General features: G+C 39.5%; 1 long non-coding RNA gene across 1 annotated transcript; it reads right to left on the reverse strand.

Annotated features, from left to right (window-relative positions):
- Positions 1–729: 729 nt before the first annotated feature.
- LOC119494100 lies at positions 730–6,027 on the reverse strand. Its single transcript, XR_005208119.1, has 2 exons — positions 5,994–6,027; positions 730–1,299 (listed from the first exon to the last, which is right to left on the reverse strand). It is a non-coding gene; the product is annotated as an uncharacterized LOC119494100 (long non-coding RNA).
- Positions 6,028–10,258: the final 4,231 nt, after the last annotated feature.

Raw genomic sequence — 10,258 nt, forward strand, 5'->3', positions numbered from 1 at the left:
ACTTCTCAAACCTCTTGTCAATTCCATTTGGATTCATCTTTCAGCATATGTACACAAAATCACAAATCTGAAGTGATCACATTCATAGTTCACAATCAAGTCATGTGACTCGAGTCCATGCCATTGGTAGGAAGTGTTGAACAAGAAGGACAGAAGTTAGCAACAATGTGCTTCATAAAAGGAAGCTTACTCTAATTATTTTTTTTTACCTGTGAGGGTTTCTGGACAATATTTGTCATCGTTTTGTTTTGTTAATTGATTTCCAATAATAAATATTTACATATATTTGCATAAAGCAAGCATATTGTTTTTTTCCACTCCCATGTTGATAAGAGTATTAATGAATTGACAAATCTCCCTTTAAAGGTCCCATATTATAAAAAAGTGAGATTTTCATGTTTTTTTATTATAAAGCAGGCTTAGTTTTATATAAGTCCTATATAAATACTGTGAAAGTATTGAAATGCTTAATCCACAGGGAAATAAACACAGCCTGTATTCAGAAACTCTGCATTTGAAACAAGCTGTCAGGATTTCTGTCCATTTGTGATGTCACAAATTTACAATATTTAGACACTTTACACAGATTTAAACATTAACATTCTAAATGTGTCCCAGTTTATTCCTGGTTGCAGTGTATGTGAATGTCATCAGCTGACAGGAAGTACACATGGACCCAAGCTTTTGCCTAGCAATTCAATTCTGTTGCAATTTCATCGCAATTCCGTCGAAATGCACTAAAACAGAGCGTTTCGGACAGAGGGTTAATACAGGCATTTTCAGTCCGACAGTATGAGGAAAATAAAGTTGTTTTTTTTATATTAAAGCATGTAAACATGTTCTAGTAGAAACACAAAATACAAGTATGAACCTGAAAATGAGGATGATATGGGACCTTTAAGCTATATTTTGAACAGACAAAAAAAATGTTTGAATAATGAGTTATTAATCATGATTTACTATGGGCTATCATGCGATTAATCGTGATTAAATATTTCAATGGATTGACAGCCCTAGTTTTAAGTAATACCAGTGTCTATGAAGGCCTTAGTATTGCTGGTTTTTATTGTGTTTGTGATGTCTATTTGTGTGTGAGGAAGGCACACATGGCTGTGCACACTTTAGATGTGGGGATGGAGGAACAGATGACTTTTCTCAGCTGACAATAGCTGGAGATTGCAACAGTAATGGAGACATCAGCAAAAGCTATCATGTTCACTGTAGTGGAATACACATCCACAAAGATGCATGGCCTGCTATATGTGTACACACACACACACACACACACACACACGCACACTCAGCTGGCTAAACTTGTGTCTGAGAAAGAAAGATTGGAAAACTATTAGCTGAAATGTGATCTTAGTGTCTCCATAGACGTTGCAATCTTTCTCTCTGTCTATAGCTCTAGTACTCCTCTTGCACACACACACACACACATGAGCACAAACAGAATCTATTTTCTTGTCTGTGTCGCTGTATTACAGTGGTGTTATTGAGGAGCAGAGGGGCTCAGGGAGAGCGAGACTGAAGAGGCTGGGGGTGAGGGAGGTAGAGAGCAACATGGAACTGAGAGACAGAGGGGCCAGATATCGGTTGTGATATGAGACTCCCATACAGATTTAACATCACATATAGAGGCCCAGCAGCTAAAAAAAACTGCAGCAGACATCGAACTGTCTGGTTTTTGAAGTTGAAGCTCTACGCAAAATAACTAACTCTGGGATCACGGTTGCTCCAAGCCAGCCAGTTTGGATGCATTTCACACAGAAAAAGATAACAAAAGTGTAACTGTCAATGCCCCCAAAATACATGAGAGTCTTCAGTATGGAGTGTTTATAGTGTATATGGAGGGAACTGTTCTAAATACTGCTAAAAGAGCCAAGCTCAAGAGCTTAATTCAGCTTGAGCAACTGGAAGTGAGACACTTCACTCCTCCATACTTGGGTGTTATGAAACTTTGTCATTGTGCAATAGACTAAAAATAAGTGTCTACAAACTTTTGTTTGGATCGAGCACCTTCTAATATGTAAAGGAAACTTAAAATGTCGTGAACTGACTGAAAACGTAAGCTTACAATTTTAGAAACAACTTTTGTCTTGAGTGCAAACAGGTTTTGAAAACAGTTCTAATTTAAAGCTAGGGTTGGTAATGGTAACTAGCTCCACAAGCCCCGAAATCTAGCGAGGAAGTCGCCAAGCCGGCAACACTGACAGTCCGTCCCTTCAGGCCTCCCTCCAAAGTCACTCCCCAAAAATTATCATTACAAACATAAACAACGAACATGGCTAGGGTTAGCACTCACAGCCGTCAAGCTAGCAGCTTTTGGAAGAGCGCAGTGACGTGTAATGAGTGAACGAGCAGAGTGGACACAGACCGGTAGGTAGACCATCCAATCAGACAGGTTTATTACAGTCCTGTGACAGCCACAGGTACCCGATTTCTTTCTTTCTTTTTTTTGTCAGAGCATTTGATTTATTGATTGCTGTCGGGATGTCATGAGAATTTCAACAAATGTAACAAAAAAGTTTTTTAAGGAACACTACCAGTCCTTGCTTTAAGGTCTATTTTGGATTTTAAGACACACATTTTGTTCCAAAGTGGTGCATATGATCTGTTTTGCGATTAAGAATGTTATGTTGAATCCAAGAAGCAGGGGATGTCACAGACACACTTTTTATGCCCAAATATCCAGATTTGCAGTGCTTTATCAACGTCATGCTGCTTCTGCCCCCCCCCCCCATTTTTGATCATCTCTGTGGTTTTAGTGTATGTTGCAATTCAGTGTTTCCCAAAAAAATTAACCTCAAATTTGATCTGGGACAGTTGGGTTTAGAAAGCACTGGTTCAAACTGGGTTGATTCCATTTGAATTTGACTCCAATCCCATGACATAGTAGAACATTTCTTCCCTCCCAGGTTGATGAACTCTCACCATCAGAGTGTGTGTGTGGCCAGTGGAATGCACAATGTTTGTATTTGGGCTCACGGTTGTCGATGCAATCCAGTCATGACTTCCACTTGTATCTAAAAAAGGAGAGCTTCTTTGATCACAGCACAGTTTAATCTCCTAAACCCGCCTGCATTTAGCTCAAGTAGCACTTTTTGAGAATTACTGCTATCTGTGTGTGTTGTGGGTGTGTTTCACTGTGTGTGTACGTTTAGCTTTTTTCCTGGCTATTTTCTCCTCCTGTGTGTCAGGCCCCTTCCAGGCAGCATCACACTGTTGCTGGTCTTCAGTTCTGATTACACACTTCCTTAATCAAGGCTACGGATGCTCTTTGAACCACTTCTTCCTTCCCGGGGCAACTCACACATACACATACACACACAGACACACACACACACACACACACACACACACAGTTGGCAAGGCCATTACTTAGAGAGGTACCTGGCAGTTTAAGTTAAAACTAGAAACGACTGATTCGTATTGACTGGGAGCTGTAGTAAACACAAGTACACACTCGTGCTCTAAAATGTATCATACACACAGGTCTGAATGATGCTCACAGAGTTACATGGATAATACACACATCTTTACATGTAGTGCATTAAAGCTGCATTAATCAATATTTGTTTTATATTAACAATGAATCAAATGACTATGTGGAATGGGCAAGATGTTTTGGTACTTTATAATAACCATCATTTATAAATGGTAAAATGATAATTAAAACTTAGTTAATAGTTATTTTACTGTTAATAGACAATGCAATGATAATAATTAATGTTTACTAACTATTAGTAATGCCACTATTATGTTATTTTAACAGTTTATATACTATATTAAGTATTTGTTAACGATTACGAAATGATTTGTAAATCTTTAAGAAATTGTTTGTAAAACATCTATAAACATTACATAGATATATATTTGTAACACTTTGTTAATGGTTAATAACTGGTTTGTAAATCATCTATGAATATAAATTTGATGGCAATTACAAAGTTGCAACTGATTATAATACCTTGTTTAATGCTAAACAAATACTTTGTGAAGCATATATAAACAACATTTAGATAGATATTTAAGTTTAATTAATTATCAATTTTGCTCTTATTTATGATTGTTATTATAAAGTGTTACCGATGTTGTTCATAGTGATGAACCCACAGGAACTGTGCAGTTCACCTCAGCTCTATGGAGTTTTCAGCATCTTTCAGCTCATTGTTTTGGTTTTACGGCCTGCAACTTTACCTGTTTATTTTACCCTCACTGTTCTCACCAACCTTGTTTAAAACAGCAGCAGGCAGACAGATAAGATTAGCAACTAACCACTTGAACATAGTGGAGCATTTGAAAGCTAGAGAGCCCGGTATTTTCCCGAAGAGTGGGTGGAGACCAAAACTGAGCTAAAAGAAGAGTAAATCTTGGACTAACATTTGTCCAGGAGGTAAAAAACATGCCTCAAAACAGTTTGTTTATTTGTTTGCTGTAACAACTTCCTAAATTGTATGTTGTGTTTACAGCTTGTTGCGCTGCCCCAAAGTGGCCCGAAAAGAAACACTTACATTGTCTCCTAAAACAACCCGTTCTCACTCTCAACTCATCAAATACCACTATTTGGTCAGTGCCCCTTGGCATCGGAAAGCGACGCACAGAGGCACCCTTTAGCAACAGATTGTGACGAACCGGGCTTTCAACTAACTCCAATGTAAACCCACCCGCAGCTTTATTCGATGGTCGGAGCAAGTGACGTAGCATTATAGGATGAGAGTCCGATAAGGGCGGGTGGGAGTGGTGGTGGATGGGTCAAACAAACACAAGACTTTCATATAGGAGACTGGTGTTCGTGTCCCGTGTGAAACTAAACGTAACGTTGACTTATTTTGTCACGTCAGTCTTTAGTCACGTGACTCATCAGTATCATCAGTCTTGAGAGTCACTTGAGTCGCTAGTCAGTGAAGCTAACGTCAACCACGACCATTTCCTAACCCTAAGTGGTTGTGTTGCCTAAACCTAACTTCCTGTGAAGTTTATTTTGAAATGACACTATGCATGTAACGAGCGTATATTGACACGTTGTCCCTGGTCCGTCCAAAAGTAACACAAGAGGGGTACCCCGTGAGTCGGTCTCCAATGCCGAGGGGCGCTGACCAAGCGGCGGTATTTGACGAGTTGGGAGTGAGAATGTGTTGCCTAAAATGTAACGGCATTTTTAGACAGGAGGCATTTCTGCTTTGTTTTTCAGTCGTCTTTTAGGCAACTTAAAACACTTAAGACTTAAGTTTAGGGAAAGATTGTGATCTTGGTTAAACGCGTAAAAAAAAACATAAAGCAAAAGGTAGTATGTGTTTCCACTCAACGTAGAAAATTCCATGATATTCCTGGGTTCCCCTACCACTCAGCCAGAACTGAAGAAGCTTCTTGGATGAGAAGTGAAACGTCTTCAAGAATCTAAACCAAGTCCAGTTGCTGCTCATTTAACCCTTACTCAGATCCATGATGTTACCAAAACTCTAAGTCCAGCTTGGATGACAAAAATAAATCCGCTTCTCGAATCAATCCAAAAGATCCAACATAAAAAAGGAATGTTGCAGGACATGATATGTGTGAACGCTTTTGTTGTTAAGTGCCATTTAAAGCCCTACAGTATTTGATGGGCTTCAGAAAACAAATGTGAATTTCTACTTTTTGTTGCCACCATTTATAAAACAATAAAAAACTGACTGAGAGTATGTTTTGATCCCTTGAATTACTCTCTTTTAATGTGACTGTTTGTTAATGGAATTTGTCATAAGTAGCACTTTACTTTAGTATGTGTATGCAAGCTCTTTTTCCTTTCACCAATTACTGTGTAAAATATCTTCTACTTTAAAATTGCTTCCTCGCCCCTTGTTGCAGTCGGTACAACATTTAATATACGCCCTCATTTTGAGTGTATATATGGATAATCTATGTGTTTATCCCTCTGCTTTTCCCTTCTGACCATTTTTCAATTAAAAAACACTAATATCCCCAAGACTGCTTTGCCCTAGTTATTAGACAACCACACACACACACACACACACACACACATACACACACACACACACACACGCACGCACGCACACACACACACACACACACACACACAGTTTCCAGTTTATCTGAGTACTGCTCTGCCTTCAGCATCTTCTCCTACTCATGCCTAAGTACACACACTGCTTGATTGAATAAGAACACTAAATTGTTTGTGTGTGTGTGTGTGTGTGTGTGTGTGTGTGTGTGTGTGTGTGTACAGCCTCCTTTGTCCCTACATATGCGTGTGTATTCATTTATTTGCACCTGAGTGTGTGTATCACGTGTGTGTCTGTGTCTTCTGGCGTGTTCTCTCTCAGTTTGTCTCAGGTTGGATGATGCTGTTTACTGTCAGAGGAAGAGAGAGCAGGAGTCATCTGTGAGGGAGCTATCATTATGTTTCCTGCTTTTGTGTGTTTGTGCAAGTACATATATATATGTGTTTGCGTTTCCATGCTGATGTTCCTTTATTTTGAAATACATGCTCTGTAACAGTTTTTGTGAAAAGAAAAAAAATGAAACAGTTTTACACCGTTTCATTTATTTTTTTTGGCCTTGACAGTATATCCACAGGTTTGCAATGTAGCACATATACAGTATCTGTATATTGAAGGTCCCATATTGTAAAAAGTGAGATTGTCATGTCTGTTATAGTATAAAGCAGGTTTAAGTGCTATATAAATACTGTGAAAGTATTGAAATGTTCAATATACAGAGAAATACACACAGCCCGTATTTAGAAATTGTGTGTTTGAAACAAGCTGTTAGGATTTCTGTCCATTTGTGATGTCACAAATATACAAAATTTAGACCATTACACGGTTTTAAACGTAAACATTGTTAATGGTTCCCAGTTTATTTCCTGTTGCAGTGTATGTGAATGTCATCAGCTGACAGGAAGTACACATGGACCCAAGCTGTTGCCTAGCAACGCAATTCTGTTGCAATTTCATCGCAATTCCGTCGAAATGCGCTAAAACAGATTGTTTAAGACAGAGGGTAAATACAGGCATATTCAGGCCGACAGTATGAGGAAAATAACGTTTTTTTGAACATTACAGCATGTAAACATGTTCTAGTAGAAACACAAAATACAAGTATGATCCTGAAATGAGCATGATATGGGACCTTTAAAACAAAATTAAACACTGATGGTTTCAAGTTATTTTCAAGGCATAGTCACACGTACGAATGCAGGCGAGTGACCATTGCCTGCCGAGGTGATATTCACCTTATAGTTAACCAAAATTGACCTCCGCGCGAATGCGAAGATGTGAATTTGCTTCTCAACCAGAAGCAAATGTTTTTTGCCCCTTTGCTTGCGTAGAAATGGAAGTGAACAGAGGGCGGATGTTAATTTTGTGCATGTATGACTGCCATAAGGCTTATTCATTTTTACAGTAAAGTTATTTTAGTAACATTAGCAACGTATTCAGCTTGGTAGGGAGATATTTCTTCGATCTACTGAGAGACATAAATCCATGTAACGCAATTATTAGCTTGCTAGCTATCCTGCTAACGCTAGCTACCTAAAACATCAAGTAAAATATGTTTTAGGTAAAGTTTGATGCTTCGGACTACACTCTGCCATCCTGCTTTTACAATTCTGTGTGGGAGGTCACTCTCTTAGTCTCTTTATGAACGCGGGGAGGGCCAACAATTTCAAAAGGAGGGATTCATATCGCGGCCGGCCCGGCTACCAAAACAGAGAACAGAACAGCTCGGATTACAACACACACAGGTGAAAGAGACTTTGGTCTCTGCTCAGGAAGGCATTACTCCACCATATCTTTTCATAGCAAATAGTTGTTTGCTGCTATATTAACTTTCAAAATCTCATATATAGCACCTTTAAATATAGTAAAAAGGCTTTTGTAGAAAAATTACACGAGATATAAAAAGTGTACTGAAACTCATGTATCATATTTGCACCGCAGTATCAAAACATGATGAGAAATTTGCAGTCCCTAAGTGTAGTTCTAAGTTATCAGTTTTGTTTTCTACTGCTTCCACCAACTACAGCATCCACTATGAAAGACAAGCAGGAGAATAAAGTGATCAAGTAGAGGCAAAATATCCAAGAGGAAAAAAAACAATGTCTATTTTCTATCAACTTTATTCTCACATTGCTGCTTTGGCAGGGATCAGGAAAAAAGGAGCACACACTCTCAGTCATCCAGTAAATGAAAAGTAACATTTGGTCTGGATAAGAATGTAAGCTTAATAGTTGATGCAAAACAAACCTAAAAACACAAACACTCCTTTTTTTACTATCATATGCTGATATGCTGAAAGTAAGGAATCCTTTAGAGAGTACAACTGCTTTCAACAGTACATCTGCCCCGACTGTTTTCATTTCAGAGCGGCTGCTGTTTGGCAGACGAGACAGAAAGACAGAAATCCCACACTCCGGAGAAAGACTGATTGACTGGGGAGAGGGATTATTATATTCAATACTTACTTTCAAGTGCCAAACTGGATTCAGAACATTATGTCTTCTCTGCCAAACGATCTGCTCAAATCTAATTAGCATCATAGAACCAGACAGCGCTTGGATTCTTCTTTTTTTTTCTCTCTCTCTCTCTCAAAGTGTTTACTTGAAATAAAGAGATGATTTTCTGTCCGGATGAGTGATAAAGTAGACAGTAGAAAACAGTTTATTTCTCCATCTCCCCATCGCTCTGCCTGTCTTTCTCTGTAATGAGGTTCTCCTTAATTACATTTTAATGGGGTGGAAACAGCTGCTACTGGTTTATATCTGCACTCATCCCTCTCTCCCCTTCTTTATCTCTCCCTTTGCTCAGCCACCACCTCTACCTTTGTCAACTTCCCCACGCTCCTCTCTCTTTGCTCTGGGTCACATTTTCTTTTATGATCAAGGTCAGGCATCCTCAAAGTAGAAATGATTACAAGTACTCCTCATTTGTGTGTATTGTTTAACAAAAGAAACTCTTCCAGGACGAGTGTAGGCTGATGGATATGTGCTTTTATCTGTTTTGTGGTTGAAGTAATGAATGAGCAAATTGTCTAGGGAGATGAATGGGAGTCAATGGGCCTCGTTCACCAATATCTTCCAAAGTTTGTTCTTAAATTTGTTCTTAAGGAAGCTTCTGAGAAAAGTCTACATCAGATTCATGATGTGTTCTTAAACCATAGAATTGTTCGTAGAAGAATTTGTTGACTGTTTTGGTTGAACGTAAGCATACAGGTGTTTCTGGTCTGAACCACGGCCACACACTCCTACACACACACACACACACACAGGTAGTGAGTTAGACGGTCTTAATTAGACACTCCGGGGAAAAGAAGAGTCCCAACTGTCTGATGCTCCACAGCAATTAGCCTATATCGATCTACCAAAGGGGAGAGAGAGAGAGAGAGAGAGAGAGAGAGAGGGCTGAAAAGTGACTGAGCAAAGAGAACACTAAACAGACACACATTTGAAATTCATGACACCGGCGGCGTTATTCGATGGTCGGAGCAAGTGACGTAGTATTGATAGTGTGAGAGTCCGTTCACGGCGGGCGGGAGGGAGGGGTGGTGGATGGGTCAAACAAAGACAAGACTTTCAACCAGGAGACCGCTGTTTGTGTCCCGTGTGAAACTAAAAGCAACATTGACTTATTTTGTCACGTCAGTCTTTAGTCACGTGAGTCGTCTTGAGTCATTAGTCGTTAGTCATGTGAGTCGTTAGTATCTCCAGTCCCGTGAGTCACATGAGTCGTTAGTATCATCAGTCCCGTGAGTCACGTGTGTCGTTAGTATCTCCAGTCATGTGAGTCACGTGTGTCGTTAGTATCTCCAGTCATGTGAGTCACTAGTCAGTGAAGCAAAAGTCAACCACGACCGTTTCCTAACCCTACCTATGTGGTTGTGTTGCCTAAACCTAACTTCCTGTGAAAACGGAAGTTTATTTTGAAAGGACACTATGCATGTAACGAGCATATATTGACACGCCGTCCCTGGTCCGTCCAAAAGTAACGCAAGAGGGGTATCCCGTGCGTCGGTCTCCGACGCCGAGGGGCGCTGACCAAGCAGCGGTATTTGACGAGTTGGGAGTGAGAATGTGTTGAGGGGGGGGGTAAACACACACATACATAAACACACACAAACACACACAGATTCCCAATAGTCCTTAAACAAAAATCAACCCACCACATTGTTCAGAGTTTAGTCCATTGTCGGCTCTTATTGTCTCTTTCAGCAGATTATCTCCATGAAACAAACCATGAACCACAAATCATTTCACACGCAC

This window comes from Sebastes umbrosus, chromosome 9, assembly GCF_015220745.1.
Source record: "Sebastes umbrosus isolate fSebUmb1 chromosome 9, fSebUmb1.pri, whole genome shotgun sequence".
In the NCBI taxonomy this organism is placed as follows: Eukaryota; Metazoa; Chordata; class Actinopteri; order Perciformes; family Sebastidae; genus Sebastes; species Sebastes umbrosus.